This window comes from Ornithodoros turicata, chromosome 1, assembly GCF_037126465.1.
Source record: "Ornithodoros turicata isolate Travis chromosome 1, ASM3712646v1, whole genome shotgun sequence".
NCBI classification, from domain to species: Eukaryota; Metazoa; Arthropoda; class Arachnida; order Ixodida; family Argasidae; genus Ornithodoros; species Ornithodoros turicata.
In genome coordinates this window covers 92,547,416-92,568,955 of record NC_088201.1, presented here as the reverse complement: position 1 = coordinate 92,568,955, position 21,540 = coordinate 92,547,416, and the positions used below count along the sequence as shown (strand labels likewise).

At 43.8% G+C, this 21,540-nt stretch overlaps 1 long non-coding RNA gene across 1 annotated transcript; it reads left to right on the top strand.

Moving 5' to 3' along the window:
• The first annotated feature begins 3,608 nt into the window (after positions 1-3,608).
• LOC135378470 (uncharacterized) lies at positions 3,609-14,231 on the top strand. Its single transcript, XR_010418403.1, has 3 exons — positions 3,609-3,839; positions 5,105-6,542; positions 6,666-14,231. It is a non-coding gene; the product is annotated as an uncharacterized LOC135378470 (long non-coding RNA).
• Positions 14,232-21,540: the final 7,309 nt, after the last annotated feature.

The following is a 21,540-nucleotide window of genomic DNA, read 5'->3' as shown; positions in this document are numbered from 1 at the left end:
TGACACGAGTGATACATTTATGTACTATTGCGTGGAATAGTGGCTTAAAAAATAAGGGTAGCAGCGCTTGCATTGCTATCTGTAGGATAGACCGAGAGCGTTTTTAATGGAATTACCTCGCGAACCTGGTGAATTCTTCGTTTTGGGCAGGCTATTTTATGAGAGCCGGTCCTGTTGCGATGCATTTGATACGCTTTCCTGAAGCAGCGTGCATTGTTCTTGTAGTGTGGTTTACGCCTTTATCAATAGAAATGAATAGAAGTGTTTGTTTGTTTGTTTGTTTGTTAGTTAGTTAGTATGTATCTGTCACGTTCGTAGCGCTGTTCAAGCGCTAGCCGCGTAGCGATTAGCGGTGATTCTCCGATGATTCCTGAGCGGTACGACTTAAGCCTTTTCCCTGCTCACCTAAGCAAATTTGTGTATCCCTGTCCTGTGACACAAATGCGTGTAATTTTTCGCGGTTCTTTTCTTCTGTCACTGCTTTTACTCAGAATGTAGGTGAGGGGGGAAAAAGTCAGCATCCAGGTAGAGCAGGAGAAAGCCGCTCGATAGAGGAGAGTTCATGAGAATGGAATTTGTTTGTTTTTTGTTATATATCCTTGAGCGTCAGTATTCACTAGAGGTGTGCGAATATTCGAAATTTCGAATATTGTTCGAATATTGTTGATATTCCAACCCTATTCGTATTCGAAAATTTGATAATCGAGAAATTCGAATATTCGAAAGCACAAGCGCCAGCATTCCCGCTAAAATGAACAGAATTCCAGGTATTGGGATTAATCTTGCGAAAATTCCACGTTTGGCACGTCCTTAGCGCGATTTCCAATTGGAATCGGACTTCATGTGCATCCAGCAAAACCGCAAGTTGGCTTCACAGTATGCTTCCGCGCATTGCGTGCAGCCAACTTTAAGGCACAACGTCTGGTAGGCTACCTAGCCGATTTGATTTTTTTAATGTGTGCTTTCGTTATTTTTTAAAAGATAGTACAGACTCGAAGAAGTGTTTGTTTGTTTGTTAGTATGTGTCTGTCACCTTCGTAGCGCTGTTCAGGCTTTATTTTCTTTGCAAAAATTCAGACTTTATGGTATAAACAAAATACAGAAGCCTTTATGGTATTAAGCTGTTCGAGTAGAAGTGACTTTCCGTGCTCGCTTAAGATAGATTGTGTATCCCTGTCCTGTGCTTGCTTCACGCAGGGCCAATGCAAATGAGTATTTAGCATTATGCAATAATTATCTGATAGCAGAAATGGGTATCTTTGTCACAGTTTATTAGTGTGTGCGTCGTTCTTTTATTTATTTTTTTCTCTTATAGCTATGCGAGCAAAAGTGCGTGCAATATTTCGCTGCTCTTTTCTTATTTTCTCTACTTTTTATGTAGAAGAAAGCCTCATGCGTAAAAGCTGAATAGTGTTCTACCAGTGGAAGTGGGGTTGTTTGTTTGTTTGATTTTGTTGGGTGTTCGATATCTTGACGAAGTAAGCAGTGTTTAATTTTGCAGGTTTTTGAGCAGAAATGCTGGTATCTGAGCACGGAGTAGAAATATTTCTCTGCTCCTTAAGAAAATTTGTACGTCGTTTTCCAAGCAGACCGCGTTTAGTTTACGCAAAATAGAAAAAATCAAGTTGTGTACGCTCTATGATGATCCGCCGCAGGCTTAGGCCTTTTCCCCGATGAGCAGTGTTTTGTATGCGATGTCGCATGTCTGGACTTGTTCGGTAGTGTTGCAATTTTTACCCTTCGCTAATATCTTGTTGGTGTCGTCTTGTGTTAGACGTTTAGCTTCGTAGCGATGTGCGGTGACACTACGATTATTCCTGAGCGCTCCGTGTGTTTAATGCGTTGTCCTCTGTGCGTGCGTGCGTGTGCTTTTTTTTTCTTCCTGATTTGTGACGCCATCGTGGCATGTCTGGACTTGTTTAGCAGTGTTGCAGTTCTTCCCGCTGCTAGTATCTTGTTGGTGTCATGTTGTGCTAGCCGCGTGGCGATGTGTCGTGACCTGTGGTCTTAAGCCTTTTCCCTGCTCACATAAGGAAATTTGTGTATCCGTGTCCTGTGCTTTCTTTACGCAAGGGCAATGCGTCTGTGTATGTGGCACTATCAGATACCAGACATGAGTGCCTTTTTCTTGGTTTATTGGCATATGCTTGAAGTCGAGCACAAGCGCGCGCAATTTTTCGCTGCTCTCTTCTTCAAATCACCGATTTTACGCAGAAGAAAGTCGCATGGTGCAGCTGAGAAGAGGGTTTCTCTGATTGTTTGTTTGATTTTGTTGGGTGTTCGATATGTTGAGGAAGTCAGCTGTTAAAGGTATCCGTGAAGAAATGCTTGCATCTGAGCGCAGGATAGGAATTCCTGAAGCACGGCACCCTCAGTGTAAATTAATTATTTTGGATATGAGTCTGCTTCCCTGCATGACAAGGCTGAAATGGGAAGAGAGGAAAAATTGGAGCGCTTCATTAGTAGCGATCCAAGTAATAGGGCGATTATAGTTTCCATAGAAAGTTGGGCTCCTAAAATTATAGTTTAGTTGTAGTTTTTCTAAACTGCAATGCAATAATCATTAATATAGTATAGGAATGCTATCGTGTTCCCGTAAAGGCGTTCTCACTTGTGCTTTCGCGCCTTTTGCTCGCAATGCGCGAATGGAACTTTGCCCACCCGGCTTCCGCGCCTTTTTTGCTCGCAGGTGTAGCCTCAGACAACGAATGTATGAGCATAGAAAGGGTCATGTATTACATAAGCCTGGAGGTGATGTTGAGTGGTCTCACTTATTATTTTAAAAGAGCAGTGGCAGTTTACTGTAATTCTAATGACCATGATGAGCCTTTGGGGTGAAAATCGTTAATATGCGGGGTGCTTTTTTGTTGAATTTTAATGAGAGAATCAATGTCATTAAGAGTAGGACAAAGGAAATAATCTTGCCATTCAATAAATAATAGGAGTCTTTGCCGGTGTCTTCTTCTTCAGACAGGATGTGATGACGTCACGCAGTCTGTAGCAATGCATTGACTGTTACTGGAAAAAAGTGTGGCAATAGAAAAATAGTATGTATTGTCCTGGGCAGATATATGATGAGCACTGTTTTTGAATAAGAAGAAATAGTTTGATGCTGGTTTCCTTCTTTGTTTCTTTTCGCTTTTTCCCCCCTTGTCTGACAAACATGTGCTGACATGCCTGGGCTTGTTCTGACATGCTTTCCTTCTGCATGTAGTTTTTTTTTCCTTTTGTACAAGGCATATTATTGACGATAGTGCTGCCTGTCTGTTGCTGTTGCTGACGATGTCTTGCTGAACCTTTTTTTTTTCCTGTACAGTAAGACTTTGGGAATGAAATGCTACAATCTCCTCTTGTCTATGGTGTTTTTCTGCAATAGTTCCCTACGTAATCATTATAGTAGAATAAAGGAAATAATCTAGGGATAGTGATTCAATAAATAACAGGTGCCCTGTCTAGAGCGTACGCGTCCTTGAGCCACGCACCTGCATGATGACAGCATACCGAGAGACTATTGTTTCAGGTTGACCTTGTCTAGAGGAGCATTAGTGGAAAAAAACTGTGTAGCCCTGAGACAATAGGATGACGTCACGACCAATGAGAATGGTCTGCAGGGGGCGCAAGGTTTCACTTCTCTCTTGGACACTGACGGGTCTCGACACGCAAATTCTGCTCCTGGCGTTGGCCGTCAGTGGAAGAGCGTAGCTTCGGTGGGGTTCTGTCTGCCTCTGATGGGGTGCGGATGTGTGGTTCGTCACTGGTGAATGGTGTTCGACGATGCAGGTGGATTTTGTGACGAGCGGATTTACAATGAGGGAATGCTGTGAACGGGAAAAATGATGGTGAGTGTCTTTTTCACTCTGTTCAAGTGTTTGTTTGTTTTCCTCTGTTGCCCAGCAGTCGTACAATTTGTGCTGACGTGTTCTGACATGCCCCGATATGCATGCTTTCCTGTGTTGACGTTTTTTATTTTTTTATTTTTTGACAAGGAACATTGTTGTCTTGACGATAGTGCTGCCCTGAGTTCTGCGCTCCTGTTTACCCGTACTCTTTGTTGATGTGTTGAGTACCTAGTCCTCTTATTTGCCGTTGATGGAGTTACGTGTTAGGATATTTTGTTCTTTTGCAAGTCTCATTTAGTAAGACTTTGGAATTCCTACGATCAGCTTTCATGCATGGTGCTCTTCTGCAATAGTTTCCTATTCAATCGTTATAGAAGAATAAAGGAAATAATCATGGGATAGTGATTCAATAAATAATAGGTCCCCTGTCTAGAGCGTACGCGTCCTTGAGCCACGCAGGTGCATGATGACGTCATACTGTGGCTTCATTGTAGATTGACCAAAGGAGCATTAGTGGAAAAAAACAGGGTGGCCCTGAGACAATAGGATGACGTCACGACCAATGAGAACGGCCAGCAGGGGGTGCAGGAATGCTCTTCTCTCTTAGCCTCACGACCAATGAGAACGGCCAGCAGGGGGCGCAGGAATGCTCTTCACTCTTAGCCTCTCGGAGGTGGTCGCCCCAGAGGGCGCTAGGAGCGGGTATGCGTAGCGGCCGCGGAGCGGCGCCCCAGTCAGTTTCTCTCCGGCTGTCGCGGAAAGCAGACGTGCGCTCCCTGCCCTCGCTCAGTTTCTGGCGGGCTGTCACGGAGAGCAGTCGCATCGGTCTGCGCTCCTGCTGTGGTGAGGTGATTTATTGTGTAACTAATGCTTTCGCCAACTTTGTTCCCGCTTTGTTTGCGATTTTCGTGCCAGTGCACGTCGGGTGCTGGTTGCTGTTGTCCGGGCATCCCCGCCATTTTCTATCTTCTTCTGCCTTGGGAACGGTTGTAGCGCTGGCGTGATTCTTAATAATTTTGTTGTGAGATTAGTTGAGAAAGTAAGCGCTAGGGGGTGAAGCTGCGGGGCTTTATACAGGACAAAAAAGCATTACGAGTCAGTTTCTGCCTGCCTCTCGGATGGAGCAGTCGCATGGTTCTGCGCTCCTGTTCTGGTGGGCTCATTTGTTGTGTAACTAATTCTTTTTGTTGTTAGCTATTGATGGTTTGCATACTCTTGCTTTCCCATCCTCTGTATTACGAGTGTTTTTCTCCTTGCATGCCCAGAGCTGTCCTAACCTGCCCAGACATGTCATGATGACGTCACAGCTGACGTCACAGGATGTCCGGAACTGGTGGTCATAGCTGCGATGCTTTGCAACCTGCTTCTGTGCTCCGTCGCCCAGCGACGGTCAGCGGCCTTTCCGGGCCGCTTTCTTCACGATGACGTCGTTGATCTCCAACTAAACTCCTTCTCTCCACTCTATCTCTATCAATTTTTTTTATTTTTTATGGACTCTCATAGTGCACAACGCTCGGGTGGTCTGGACACGAGTTAGATGTTCCCCAATTAGTGTGGTGGCTCCCTGGAGGGTGCTGATTAATGTGGGGGGTCCCAATTAGCTCTAATTGCTAATTAATGGCGTCCAGAAGCCTTGTAGCGTTGTGCACTGTGAGAGTCCAGTACCTACTACTTCTTTCATGGCCAGCCGCTGCTCGAAACAAACAAAAACGTAGAGCACAACAGTCATGGTGCGAATACATGTGAGGCTTAAAGGTCAGATATGCCGATTTTGAAGTGCCGCAGAACTGAGCGATACTCGCGCTGTGTGTTCATTACCGAACACTGAATATGTGTGCGAAATATCTTGCTCCAACTGTTCGTAGTTTTTTAGAAAACAGATTTTTTAGTTCCCACGCCCGGCCGTCAGACCGTCGGCAAACCCTGCGCACGGGCGCACCGACGTCACTGCTCTCGGTTTGTCTGTCTTTGGCTTGGCATGGACTCTTGGCTTGGCTGCTTGTCGTCTTTCGTTTCCTCCTCTGTGCATCGTACATAAGCGAACAGCTGTTATGTTGTTGCTAAGCCGGAAACAAAGCATGTGAATGTTTTTTTTGGCACAGCGTCGTTTGGAAAGTGCACTTCCTTGTTCTGACCTTGCCTTTTATGGGCTGGAGCGATATGATTCGTAAATATGCCACGGCGAAGTTGTCGAAGATGCGAGAGTGCTACGCTGTTAGAACAATTCATCGGAGCATTCAAGTGTTACCTATTATAAGCTGCCAAAAGACCAAGCAGTGCCAAGCTGACGTGGTGCCTGCTAATTTCCACTGCAAGGATTTCGTCCACGAATGTTATCATAGGTTACGCGCGACTCCAGAGGCAATTTGGAATCTCGGCACGAAATCGTCTGATGAAAATCCGAGGTGCCCGACGCATAACATTTTGAACGTGCCACGGAGGATCAAGGCAAAAAACGAGAGCAAAAAATGGTAAGTCGAGGTTCAGATATAAAAAATAGCGAGCTTAATGAATCGATTGTGCAGCTGTCCTACTGCGCTTACTCTGATATAACCACGATTAACAACGCAATAGTACTATTGATAATCTAACTTCTGAATTATCACAGGTGCACGATGAAGGCGGAAATGAAGCATGATCTGGCTTGCATCTGGTCATGAAGAAATCGCTGACACGTTAGTTGCAGTCCACCTCCACCAACAGGTATGACAATGTGATGTTATAATTTGAGTATTCATCTATGTTCAACTTTTCATGTGCACTCGCATGCAGACATTTTGACACCACTTTTAAATCTCCCCTCAAAGTTACAACCTGTGCTTCCAGGGTGGAAAACAAAGGTCGCCATTCCGATTAGCTGCTATCTCCCAGTTCAAGCACTTTTGTGTCTGGACACTGGTTCCTGTGGATGGGGTGTTACAAGCTTTACTGTATGATATAGAAGCTACGTTACATTAGTTCAGTTAATTTGTCTTTTGCACATTTTTGTTACTGTTAGCTGGATTACTGTTGGACATACAATCCTTTGACACACCGAAGCTGATGTCGCCTCTGATAACATTTTAGAATTTTCAGTGTCATCAACGTCCATTGAGGAAGGTGCCTTTACTATCTGTGAATCTTCAACTGAAGAATAGCCCACAATTCATGTTAACATTGTCTACTCTTATTAATTCACTGTCTGTTTTCTGAGAGCTAAGAAAAATGGAAACTATTTATTTGTCACAACTTCACACTGGATACTGGTGTGGTACTGGCTTGACATGTAAGCTAAAATACCTGGATTCTACAATAATTGTGTTCAACTTGGTGCATTACCGTGGGCAATGCCACATTCACTACATTTTTAGTGGGTCCGGTGCACAAATACTGTGTGCATACTGCATACATACATTCTGTTCGATAGGCAAAAATACCTGAGCAGTGCTGTGTAGTCTTTTTACCCAAAGTCCATACTCTTACTGCAAAGTCACAGTACGTAGAACAGCAATGTGCAGGTATGCTGCGATAGAGATTCACAACAGAAAGAAGACTGTTGAGAGCATCTAAATTTTAATGAGACAAGACTTTCGTGCACAAGGCTGCTCTTGTTAATGTCTAACATGAAGTTACAAACTCCCAGAATATATAAAACATGTTGTAATGTAGAGAGCGAGGGGTGGTACAGACATAAAGATAATTATATAATCATATATAATAAAATAAAAAGGGGGTACAACTGCCCCCTCAACTCAACTCGACAACTCAATAACTCTACTTATTCTCTACCTTACAACATGTCATATATTCTGGAATTTTGTAACTTGATGTTAGACATCAAGAAGTACAGCCTTCTGTGCAATAGTATTCTTTCTGTTGTGCACAATCATTATGCAGTAAATGCGACTATCCATTTCTTGTCATTAAATGCTTTTCCTTTCTTTTTTTCTGCAGTGATGAGCATCCATAAGGACACATGCCAGAAAGGGAGTCTCTTTGAGATGACAAACCCTCATCACCTCATGAGGATACAATGGTTGACGAATGGTTCTCAAGCACATCGAAACTTCCAACAAATAATTCATGAAAAAGCCAGTCAGTGCTAGCACCAGGAATTGAACGTGGGCCATCCTGCTACCAGTCAGAGATGTTCAGTGGTGTAGCCACGGGGGGGCTAGGGGGGGCTCGAGCCCCCCCTACCTGCCACGGACCGACCCACACAAATCGTGCAAATCCGAGAACATAATATATGGGGGGGGGGATCAGTGTGACTATCGCGAAAGTTCTTGCAGTTCATGGCGTCTATCTAAGAAGCATTCTTGAATGGTTTTCAAAGTATGAGCTTTTCGAGATACTTCCAATCTCGTGACACCACTTCATTGGTCATGACAGCCTATACATGTAATCGTACTGTGAACGTCTAAATCAACTATTTTCGTAGCTACATCCCCTAGAAGTCAGCTGAAGTGAGCTAAGAAACTAACAGGAACGGGAAACTATTTTTCTATTTTTACCTTTTCATCTTTGCAGTTTTCTTTCTCCTTTCATTCATTTCATTATTCAATATCTTCAATAATTCAATCCCGAATTCAATATCTTCCGTTTTTTTTTCTATAATCAAACTCAAACTCAACTATTTTCGTTCCCTTTTTTAATCCACAGTTTGAAGTGTGCACAAGTATGTGTGTGTTGTCGACACAGGATCAGCGGGGGGGGGGGGGAGTTTTCGTATCGAGCCCCCCTACCTTTGAGGTCGGGCTACGCCACTGGAGATGTTACATTTCAGGCGCTCATTGACTTTTGGTGAATTACTTGTTGACTTTGTCCCAAGGTGGAGCTCGCTACAGCTCATTTGCTATCTGTTAATGTTGTGGTGTGTGTTGCGTTTTTCTCTTTGTGTGTTCCAGACTCAGAACGGTTAATTTGGATCAGGTCAGGTACGTCTCATTTAGACATGGCAAACACAAAGTGGTGTTTCTCAACACAACTTAGCAGTGGTCTTCATGCATTACTGCTACGGCCATTAAGCGTGAATAGAAACCTAGCCAGAGCAGCTGATACACAGAGAGAACATAGCCTGTGTGTGTTTGACTTTTCCACCGCAGCCCTTGGGTTTCCTCCCTGATGGCTACACATGTCAGGGATAGGTTTCAGAACCGGTAGTTCCCGCCAAGTGTGAATTGCTTTTCAGGGGATCATCACGCTGGCAGATGAAACATATGGTTTAAATTATTTGCAGGACAGGAATTGCGCAGCTTCACACAAATACTACTACTACGACGTAAGAGTAGTTTAAAATCTATATTTTTTGTGTTCCTGACATTATCGCACAAGATGTAGTATCCACTATGATCCTTTATGTGGGGGGTATGTACAGTGCAATCAACAGATGCTATTTACAAATCTGTGTTTTCTACTGTGTTGAAATGGGGTAGTTTGTATCTGAGAGCCATAGTGAAACACAGGCCCTCGAGAAACATGGCAACACATTGCAGGGACTCTGGATGCTGCCTAAATTTCCAGAACACACAGCCCAAGGCAGCGGTTAAATAACAAGTGGTTAGAGAAATCCAAGATAGTTGCATCCGTAAGCAGTCCGCTGTTGGATTTGCTTCTGTCAGAGATACGTTATCTCAAAGGGAACGCACGGACACACTCAGAATGATACTAGGGCTGCCTGTGACATAGAATGAGGAGAGGGGAAGATATATAACCCTTTTTCTTGTCTGTTGTTCTATTGGTTAAATTGTCATTTTCTTAGCAGCATATGTGTGTATATTCCAGAGTCTGCTAATAAATATATCAGTTTAGAGCTAGCAGTCGCATTGTAGATGTCTCATCCTGTCCTTGGTTGCTTGTGATTCACTATGGCCATGCTTGCTAATGCAAAAACAGAAAACAAAAAAAGACAATAGAAAAACACGGAAAGAGCGACCTAAAAAGCTGCCTGTTCTAGTGCTCACATGGAGGCAATGCAATGAGGTAACATGTTCCATTCATGAACTGTGCATAGTAGTACATATCACAACGGCAACCGATTATTCAGATTTTTCTTGAAGTACTTTGTTTTGTTTTTTTTAGCTTTGTTTGCACAGTCTATTATTGGAGCTTTATGTGATTCCCCTCTTCAGATACTTTAAGATTGCTGATGCTGTGCAGTTTGTTGATTTTGAAACTGTATTTACAAAAACAATTGTCATATCTGCATTTGAGCACATAGGAATAATTTGTAAGTACTTTACTTGTTGACATTAATATTTGCACCAGGTCATAACATTGTTGATTTATGGAAAATGTAAATAAATATATTTATTTGCTTGCCAAACAATGCACAAATGTCTTCTTTTCTAGTGAGATATTCCCTGTTCACCAGACATAAATGTGGAAAAGTTAAAGGGGCACAATGATGGTAGAGTCTAGCGTTGCTTTTTGCCACTTCACATATACGCACTGTTATTCGTGTGCACATGTAGGAATAGGAAGGTAGAGGATGCGCATAAAAAATTTCGTATGCAGCCACACATATGGTTCAGAAGATTAATTAGATGATGTCCAAGCATATATAATTGTGCTTCATGTGCAATGGGTATGCTAACGGATTGCTTCCATGAAGCCTTTTTATTTATTTTTTATAAATTCTTTTTATAAATGTTATTTTTGATTTTATATAAATTTCATATTACATATTGTATACTTATATTTTGATAAATTTTATAAACTAAAAACTCAAGTTACACGGCCCCTGTAAGAGTGCCCTTTGCAAATGGTTTGGTAACGTGTCTCGAACTGTAAAGGTAAGAGGCAATCGAGAATGCTGCAGACAAGGTTGCAACCTACATATTGCTTATCACGTCCTACATGCAAAGTGATTTGTACAATAATTCCTGAGCACGGAATTAATCCCGAGGCTGGCCAGTGATGTCACCCACGACCACAAGTCACATAATTGCCTTTAATACTTTTACACCCCATGGGCTGAGTTGTGAATTGAAAGAGCACTCTACAGAAGGATAAGGTGCACCTGATTTCTAGGATCTATGCTATGCCCTAACTCTTCAGACACCACATTTCTAAGTGGCAATATGTGCTCTGGTACTTCTTTTGCGTCTGCATAGTGTGCAACCACATGGCTACTGGAGCTTTCGTGTGCATGTTTTTGTGCGACGGTGTTCATTACAAACAATATCCAGATGTTAGACATAAAATGCAGTAGTTTGTAGCGTACCACACAACGCAGCGTGACATGGGAGTGCGTGATTCAAAGAAAGCTTCTGGAAAATGCACAGAATCCCACAAAAAGTTTAAAATGTGATTTGTATTTCGTTTTACGTCTTTCGTCGTTACATACCATCGTCGACGCTGTTGCACATTGATAAATCGTACGTAAAACTTGTCCCATAGCAGTATGCGGTTTCTCAAATACATAGCACAATTTTCCTGCAGTAATAAAACGCTGTCGGCATTTTCTTGCTGACACGGCTGTCGAAACGTCAGCCTCTACAATGGGCAAGTGCTGTAAAGGGGCTAACGCAGACGCGACTTGATACAAATTGTACGTGCTCACAAAACACAAACGACGAATTCCAGTCACAATATCGCACAGAGGTTGGTTCGCGAATGAGTTCGCAGCTGCTGCACTGTTTACTTATCGCGGAACGGTGGAACCCGAATGTCCGCCATCTTCAAGCACAGATACGTGAAGCCGCGAGAAGCCGTAGCTGAAATCCACTGACAAGTACGTAGGCGCGTACACGTCACAATGCCCGTTCGGGCGCATCTACGTCATAAAAATGGCTGCGCCCATGTGTGTTTCGGAATGAATTACCTATTTTTTTGACAAGGTACTGTACCGAACTGAGAGAATGAAGGCGTATTTTGGGGAGAGCTGGATGTGGGCTTTCAGAATATCACAACCGTTTCGACTATTTGGGATATCGGCATAGCTGACCTTTAATCACACACTTCGATCACACAGCTTACCCATTACGACGCAAATTCATATCCTCCTTCGTTCTTTCATGGCTTGCAACAACGAGAATGAAATTAACAGAAGCAACACACCGGTCACGAACTGATATTGTACACTTACCTGACGGCACGCAAGACTGCAGCCGCTGCTCCAAACAAACAACAAAAGCCAACAGTCATGGTGTGAATACAAGTGAAGCTTAATCACACACTTCGATCACACAGCTTACCCCATACGACGCAAAATCACGGCCTCTTTTGTTCACAAATGGACGATAGAGCGCGGAGACCGTTCAAACATATTGCAACCGTTCAACGACATTCCGATGATGCTAATGGCGATGACTCCTTCGTGACGAGGCGAGGGCGAAGCACGGAGGCGCAGAGTCAAAATGTGGAGCAAACTTGTCGCATGCGCGTGATCCTCATGTGGCCGAATAAGTTGGAAATATATTGCATAATAAACTGAAATATAAATAATACGAGGAAGCGCCTTCCCAAAGCCAATGAAAATGTATTTAGATCTTTAGTGTGCAGCTAAAAGGTGGCAAAGTGTCATTTAAGCTACATTTGATCATAAGTTCAGATTCAAATACCGCTTTGTTTAGTGGAAAGACGGTAACACTGATCTGTCTACCTCCCGCGAGGGGTGCATACTCAACATGTTTTTTTTTAACTCACCCTGAAATTGCTAATATTACCCATACAGCCTGTCTTCCAATGAATAGATTCACAAATATGCCTCTATACATATATACCGCCACCCCCTTAGGAAATGCTCGGTACCCCCAGAGATCGACCTCTGGGACATTACTGGCTGATAATGCAGTAATTAATAATACAAAATCCATCTATAAAATAAAAGGGTCGAAATAAATACTCATTACACAGGTGCACAGAAAGTCCACAAAGCGTCAACAACGACACCTATGTACATTGTCCACACAAGGTACACATAAGGTATTTCAAAAGATTGTCAACATGATGTCAACAGCAATTCCTGTTGACTTGATCAACAAGAAGTCGAAGTCAACACACTGTCAAGACAGGAAACAAGAAGACCACAAGAAGTCTGCAGAAAGACAAAATGAATTTTCATACGGGTGAGCAGCTTAATTACAGGACATCCGCTCAAGAGAAGTTGCTTCTCACATGTATGGACAAAACAAGGTATGTTGTGCACTATCGCTTGCTGGGGTTGTACTATAGACTGGGTATGAAAGTGAGCAAGATCTATAAAATACTACAATTCAAGCAGAGCAAGATATTTGAACCATATATCATGATGAACATTGAGCGTCGTAGAGCAGCACAAACAGAGTTTGAGAAGAGCTTGATGAAGCTCTCTATAAATAGTATCTTTGGAAGAAGTCTTCTTAATCCTTCTCGTTTCAGGAACATTAAAGTAGCCTTTAGTCTAGAGGAAGCTGAACGGGTCAAGCTGTTCAAATGGCTGTGTTCACTTCGAAATTCTCTCTGAGAATTGTGTGCTGTACGAATTGAAAAAAAGAACTATCAAATGTAACTTCCCATTGCAGATTGGATTCTGCGTGCTTGAGCACTCGAAGTATGTCATGTATGAGTTCTTCTGTTGTACTCTACAGAGCAAGCTCTCCTGTACAGTCATTCCCATGTACATGGACGCTGATAGTTTTATCCTAGAGTTGATGACTGACGATTATGAAGGTGAACTGAAGAAAATTGCAGATGAACATCTGGACCTGTCATCATATCCTGGAGATCATGCATTGTACAGTGACAAAAATAAGGGTAAGTTGTTTAGATTCAAGTGTGAGACTGGTGGTCGTATAATTGAGGAGGTAGTTGCTCTAAAGGCTAAAATGTATTCGATAAAGTTGGTTGGTGATGATCAAATAGCTAGAGCAAAAGGAGTGAAGAAGGATATACTTCGCAAGCATTTGCTTCATGATGTGTACAAAAATGTGTTGTTCAATAGTGAAAAGGTATCTCATGTGCAAAGATCAATATGTAGCAAACGTCAGTGCATGTATACCTTGGAGAATACCAAGCTTGCTCTCATGCCCTATGATGATAAACGTTATCAATTCAATGCCATCGATTCATACCCTTATGGAAGTTGTCAAATCAAGGAAGAAAATGTGTGAGTATGTTTCATTCTCATGTTTTAATTGCCATCCTGTAGCATCTTTGTTGTCTTGTATGCTTCTTCTGTTTCAGGTGTGAAGGTTTTTCCGCTGGGGTTTTCTCCTTCACACAGATTGGCAACACAATTGGCAACATAATTGGCAATCCCCCCCCAGCACCATTGGCTTTAATTGGCATTACTAAGCATCCTTGGCTTTAATTGGCATTAATAAAATATTTTTCACTTGTACAAATGTGTATGTCTATTGCTTGCATGTCTTCAGGAGGAAAGTATGCTATGTTAAGTGCGGTAGGAAAACTCCCCGCTCGGGGATGTATTAAAAGATGTGGAAAGGGAATAATATGTATTTTGCATGTTCATGCATGTTCAAACGCGAGAAGGAAACCCCTCTCTACGCGCGGCCGCGAAACGCGCGGGGGCGGTCTTGGCTCGCGCTCCTCCTTGGGCGGAAAGTATCCTGCTCCAAATATCCTCCGATATCAGACGTTAGCGATGGTCGAATCTATCCATGTCGATTTAATCCTCCTATCTCTACTACTAGTCTTAATCTAAAACTCAGTTGACGGCACTACCTCAGTGAAACAGCAATCATACAAAAGGCAACTGTGTTAATGATTTTGTCTCACAGTGACATCCTTTACAGATAATACGTGTAGTAGTGTTCTCTTTTGTAAGATGTTCGCTAAGCACATATCCTTACATCTTTTCCTCCGAAGCATAGGGGGAACACCTCTTTGAGAAGCTGAAAGGCGAGCCTGTAGCCATCATCTGACTGTGAGTTGTGAATCAACACAGCAATCGGTATTGCCCCTGCTTTTGTTGCTGCAAGAAGGATGGTGAGTGTGCTATGTGATGAGGCGCAAGATGATGTACAATCAATAAATGTCACTACTTGGGCTCCACTTAGTATCTATGTTCGTTTCATAATCGGTGTTACGATGAGTATTGTCCAAAGGTCACTGTCTTGTCCGATCTCCATGGAGGTACCTGAAAATAAAATAATTTGCTCTCTGTTGATTTGATAACATATCTAAAAAAGTTGGTGCTTTGCTGCCTTGTTGACATGCAGCATCACACTGTATCGCGCTGTCAGTAAACACAGCAAGTATACTGTTTCTCAGCCGACAGTGTTCTGGAAACCCTAACAACAGTTTCAAGATGCTGAACTCTCTCACCAGCATGTTGTAATATAACCTGAGAAGGTGGTACAAGGGATTCGTGCAAAGGCAAATACCCTTCATTCCTTGTGTGTGTTTTGTGTCACACCTGCATTACGTATTAAAGCTCTCAACCTCTGTTTTGCAATTTTGTGAAACAAACGAATCATACTTGTTTGACACATTTGTTACATATTTTACGCAGTTATTACCTTGCTCCAAGTACGCAGGCATCTTTAGCTTTATCCTTTCGACCGTGTTAAGGTCCTTCCCAAAATTCACTGTTTGCCACTGGTCAAACCAGTAATAAAGAGTTGTTTGTGTAGGGTTGAGGAGGCTGTTTGCGGTTATTTCAATACCATTATCTTGTGAAAGAAGTGTTGTTTTATGAAAAGATATGGCTTCGCACGGTTTCATGCCGTCTTCAAAATAGGACATGAAGGTGTCCTTTGTTTCCGGGAGACATCTTAGGGGTCTCATTCCATCAGCGCAGTTGTTTGCATGGTTGTGTGTTGTAATTTTGATGACAGCAGGCAGTGGCGTCTCCCCGTAGGAAAGGATCGTTTGGTTGGGTGTCTTCGTTTACTTTCTTGATCTTGATGTCAACTTTTGCATTGCAGCATGTGCTTCGCTTTGATCCAGGTTTCTTGTTGAGGCCCGAAAACTGGCACTTCCATATCGTGTGGTATACCATTCTGAATATAAAATAAATGCATCATATATGTGCTATGATGTTGGAGTATTATTACCGGAATAAAAAGAAAACTTGCCTCTGGCATTCAGATTCCTGTTTTTTCTTTAAACCAAAGCCATGAGGTATTGGCCGTCTTTCCGTACTGTTCTATCCACGCGTGAGCCTGCTCTGTACCATGGAGGTTAGCACGAATTACATCACAGTCAGGTGTATATGACAGTTCGCCTCTTGCTTCAATGAAATCAGTGAAGACACCTGATATGTTGTGATAAGCTTAGCCTGATGGAATCTATCCAAATGTGTTAAAGTACTCTAGTTGATGTCACAACAAATGTTATCCACATTAAAGATGCGCGCCAAGTTTCTGCGTTAAAGACGCGCGAAGTTTTACTCTTAAAGATTAACTCACCAAGTTTGTGTCATAATTTACATTTTGCTCCAGTGCAATAAATATAATCAGATGATTTTTAGGCCGCTGTAGCTGTTATTTCCATTTTAAATAGCCTACAAAGTACTGTGACAGCTGCCCAGCTGAACGTCATATTGTTATGCGGCAGCTTCACGTGTCGTTGTAGCAACATCTTTCCAAACGTTTACTTTCTTGAAACTACATATTTCATTAATATGGTTACAGCGCCTAGTACTCAACCGCGTCATATAACGTTCATGTCAACATAACGTTCGTAAGTCGTAGCACAAGTATTGACAACAGAACATTTCAGTATTGAACACGTTTATTTTCAAAGTTCAGCACTTTTTGAAGTACACGATGCACACTTTCCCATATCATTACGGCGCATTATTCGCGAATGAATTGCTAACTCGTGGTAAGCATTTTGTCCTCATATGATAAATAAAACCACAAAAAGCACAGCCCTCCTAGTCGCCACCACGGCCTACTATATACTTTCGCGGAAGAATGCAGCAGGCTGGCGAATCTCCCAAATGTTTCGTTGAAGAATTACGCTTGTTGGCCGCGCAGTGTGACTTCGGGCACTTCGAAGAGGAAGCAATCAAGCACCAGCTGCTAGAAGGTACCATCATTCCACAACTTCGGGAACGAATACTTGTGGAAGGACAAACATTCACATTAGTGAAAGCAGTCAACTTGGCAACAACTATGGAAGCCGCAACTGCAGCAGCTAAGATGTTTGTGCGGCCCACTGATGTAGTTTCCACTGATGCCGGGACAATTAATAGGCCCATGAGGACTGCAGAAGTACAACGAATCCACGGGAAGCCACGACGTACAGCAGTGTCACGTTACGGCCGACAGCAATCACAATCCCGTTCTTCGAAGAATGTTTCGTCGTATTGTTACAGATGTGGAGCAGCTGATCATCTTGCGAGTGACAAGAGATGCAAAGCCATCGGTCAGAAATGCAAGCAATGTGGGAAACTTGGCCACTTCAGGAAGGTCTGTCGTGGAAAGTCCCAGGTACATTTGTGGAGGAACGTGTATCCGTTCTCACAGTTCGACCAGTTCACCTGACTGACATGCGCGATAACCCGATTTTTGCGGATGTCATAATTGAAGGGCAGCCGTTTCACGCATTGGTCGATACCGGATCTGCAGCATCGTTAATGGCACAGGAGATCTACGAGAAGATGTTCAAGGGCAAGTTAACTTTGATAACCCCTACGGTGTCGCTGGTAGACTATAGTGACAAGAGGATCGAAGTCCTTGGATGTTTTTGTGCAAACATGCGCTTCCGAGAAAGAGCTGACTCAGTCCTATTTCATGTTGTAGCAGGAGGAGCAACTCTTCTGGGAAGAGATACGATACGTAAACTGGACATTTGTATTCGTGGGGACTCATTGAAGTGTGCAAACATCTAGAGAGATGCAGATGTTCTTCCAGTAGACTTAAGGAACGAGTTTGGCCATTTGTTCAACGGGCAGCTGGGACTCGCTAAAGGGTTCACGCACCGGGTTCATCTGAAACCTGATGTAGAACCAGTCGCTGCAAAACTACGTCGATTGCCATTGGCCTTGAAAGATAAAGTGACGGAAGAGCTCAAAGGTCTTGAGAAGAAGGGAATTATTGAACGGGTTGACGCCTCAGCCTGGGTTTCTTCTATTGTGGTCGTTCAGAAACCGAATGGTAGTATACGACTACGTGTAGATCTCAGGGCACCAAATCAAGCAATTCTGGTTGACGCGTACCCACTTCCATGCATCGAGGAGCTGTGGAATTCTCTTGCCGGAGCTCGTCATCTTTCGAAGTTGGATTTAAGCTCCGAAGCATAGCTCGGCTTATCACCAGGTGGAACTAAGCCCGGAAAGTCGCAGTTTGACGACTTTCATTACTCACGAAAGACTTTTCCATTTTAAAAGAGTGTGCTTCGGTTTAGCTTCAGAACCGTGAGTGTTTCAAAAGTTGATGGCTACAATACTTCGGGATTGCAGTGGGGTCGTCGTATATCTGGACGATGTTCTTGTTTTCGGACGTACTCCCACTGAGCATCGAGATAATCTGCGTGCAGTATTGAAGCGTATCTCAGATGCAGGACTCACCTTGAACCGGAAATGCTACTTCAACGCAACTGAAATTACGTTTCTGGGGCATCGGTTATCAGCGAAAGGAATAGCACCATTGCAATCCAAGATTGATGGAATTACAAGTGCACCAGTGCCTGAAGACGGGAAGGCCCTACGAACTTTCCTGGGACTTGCAGGGTATTATGCCTGTTTTGTGCCACGAGTTGAGCATCTGGTGGAACCGCTACGGGCGTTACTAAGAAAAGGCCAAGCTTACACACGGAACGATGAAGCAGAGTATGCATTCCAGCAACTCAAGAAACAGTTGGCAGAAGCTGACCTCCTTCAACCGTTCGACCCAGCCTTGAACGTAATAGCCACAACGGACGCCTCCGAGAGGGGTCTCGGGGCTGTTCTGCAACAAGTCAGTCCTGAAGGAATAAGGACGGTCGATTTTGCGTCGAGATCTTTGTCACCTGCGGAAAGCAAGTACTCCGCAGGAGAACGAGAGGCCTTGGCATGCGTATGGAGCTGCGAAAGGTGGCACAGATATTTGTGTGGTAGGCATTTCACCCTTCGAACGGACCATCAGGCATTAGTTCCGCTGCTGTCGCATCGTGGTTCGGGAAACCGGCCAGTTCGCATCGTCCGTTGGACTGCACGTCTTCTGGCCTACGACTTTACAGTGGAATATAAAAAAGGATCGGAGAATGTGGTTGCGGACGCACTTTCTCGATTGCCTTTACCGTCGTCAGAGGAAACGCCATTTGAGGAGGAAGTTGTTTCGTTGATCACTGCATCTTTGAACAAGGACATGCAGGAAGCTACAAGGCAGGATTTATTACTGCAGCAAGTGGAGAAATACATACATACTTCTTGGCCAGCGATGAAAGAAGTTCGTACAGCTAATGCCGTTTTTTTCAAGTTCGTGACGAACTTTACACAGTGGAAGGCATCGTCTTCCGAGGTGACAGAATAGTAGTGCCGGAATCTCTGATGCAACGTGTTATTGCAGCAGCACATGAGTCTCATCCTGGAACAGTGCGAACTAAGCAACGCATACGAGATCTCTACTGGTGGCAGGGCATGGACAGGCAGGTGGAAGATTTTATACGCACATGCATCATCTGTCAGGCGGCGGACAAATCCGCCGAACCAGTGCCAGCTCCACTACAGCCAGTGCCCTTGACGGCGAAACCTTGGCAAAAGCTCGCAATAGTTATCGTAGGACCGTTCCAGTCAGCCCCGCACAGCGCAAGATTTGCAATTACCTTAATGGATTATAACAGTCGCTGTCCAGAGGTTGGGTTTTCGTCAACGATAACTACAGAAGTGGTAATCGACTTCTTGAACCGTGCTTTCAGTAGAGAGGGATTGCCCGACGAATTAGTGTCGGATCATGGGCCGCAGTTCACTTCAGCTCCCTTCGCTAAATATCTTGAAGAACGAGGCATCAAACACAGGTTCTCGTCGGTATACTATCCACAGGCAAATGGACTCATTGAACGTTTTAATAGAGTACTTAAAGACTATGTGCAATTGGCGCTCTTGCAGCAAAGAGCAATACAACAGACGGTTGTGGAGTACCTTGCTACCTATCGTTCTACGGCTCACACGACAGGATGTGCCCCTGCTATGCTACTCCATGGAAGATGCCCTCGTACAACACTTCATGTAGCAGGTTTAAGCCATATTCAAGGCAGCAGACTCCAGTCCAACGCCGTAGAATCTCATCTTCGAAAAACAGTGCATAAACGACAGATGAAGATGGAACAGTATACAGATTTGCGTCGCAACGCTAAGGGTACCTGCATTCAAGCCAGGGCACCTTGCAAGGATCAGGATGAAAGCAAAAAGCACAGGAATACCATCTTACTCCAAACCGTTACGAGTGAAGAAGCATTATGGGAAGATTTCCTTTTTGTTGCAAGACAATCGCATTTGGAATGCGTCAAAACTGGTTCTCGTAACTCCAAACGAGCACCATCAAGACTATGAACGTCTCAGCGACAGTGGAGTGGCCGCCGTTTAGGAGTTTCAATTCGACAATCTCAGCAGGACCTACAGGACCTGCTCCGCAGGCAGCATCAGCACAGGAGCAGCTGGATGAAGATGGGTTAGCATCGAACTTACCGGCTACGATGGAACAAGAGCCAACAAGTGGTGAAAGCACCGGGCTTGGGACTCCGAACGAGGCTATACGTATGCAGGACCTCTTCAAAGTGGAGCCTCATCTAACTAAGAGAATGCTCCGGAAGACGACGCACCAGTTCAGGGCGTACCACTCCGGCGCTCAACTCGTAAGAAAGGGCTACCAGCAGCTCTGAGGGACTTTGTGCTGGACTGAAGTTTTTGATTTGCAAATAAGTTGTAGTGGACCTACTTTACGTTAGCTTGACGTTGATCGGATATTCTGGTTTGTGTTTGGGTGATTTTTTCCCCAAGGGGGGATGGGTGTTGTGTTGTAAAGACTACGAGCAATAAAGGAGATGACGATGAGGAAGGATGGAATGCGGACGTGTTCTTTAGGGCTCCGATAGAACAAGTAGAGATTCCCCCTCACGAAACAATACTCACTTTTCCTTGTGGTTAAGGAACGGTTGAAGTTGATGATGAGAGAGGTTGGCAGGAGTCCCTGTGTGTTTAGTGTCATGCGGTAACAGTGGCTATCGCTTCCTGAAAAACAATACCATATGTAGAATACACTCACACAGAGCAGAGCTGGAATACTTGCATTTTTCTTCACGAAACGGCTCACGTCGTGGATAAATGCCCTTATGGGCTAGTCGCTACACTGCTCTACTTCTCCTCGCATTGTGACGGTGTCGTCTGTACTTTCCCCATCCCGCCTTCCGTCTTTCGCGCTTTTTGTCGTTGCAATGTCGCATATGACGATGATCCCATCGACGTTGAATAAAACGTTACACTACTGTCTAGCTAACACTCTGGTGCGTTCTGGGCCGACTTCTATATGACGACAAGAAGGCCCAGAGTGAGATTCGAACTCAGGAATCTCCTACACCGGACGCGATATACTAACCACTAGACTGATTCGTGCTGCATGACGTTTTCGTATCGCGGGGTTCGTGTTTAAATACGTCAAAACATGTTCAAACACGTGCAAACGTGTCCAAACACGTTCAATGCCGTTATAGAGAGTGAGAGGAAATGCTTTACTATAAATGTTGAAGCAATCGATTCAATTCATCAATTGTCAATCAATTGTCATTCTCGACATCATGCTAAGCTTGGTAGATCCTCGTAAGTAATACCCATGACGTCGTCATCCTGAAA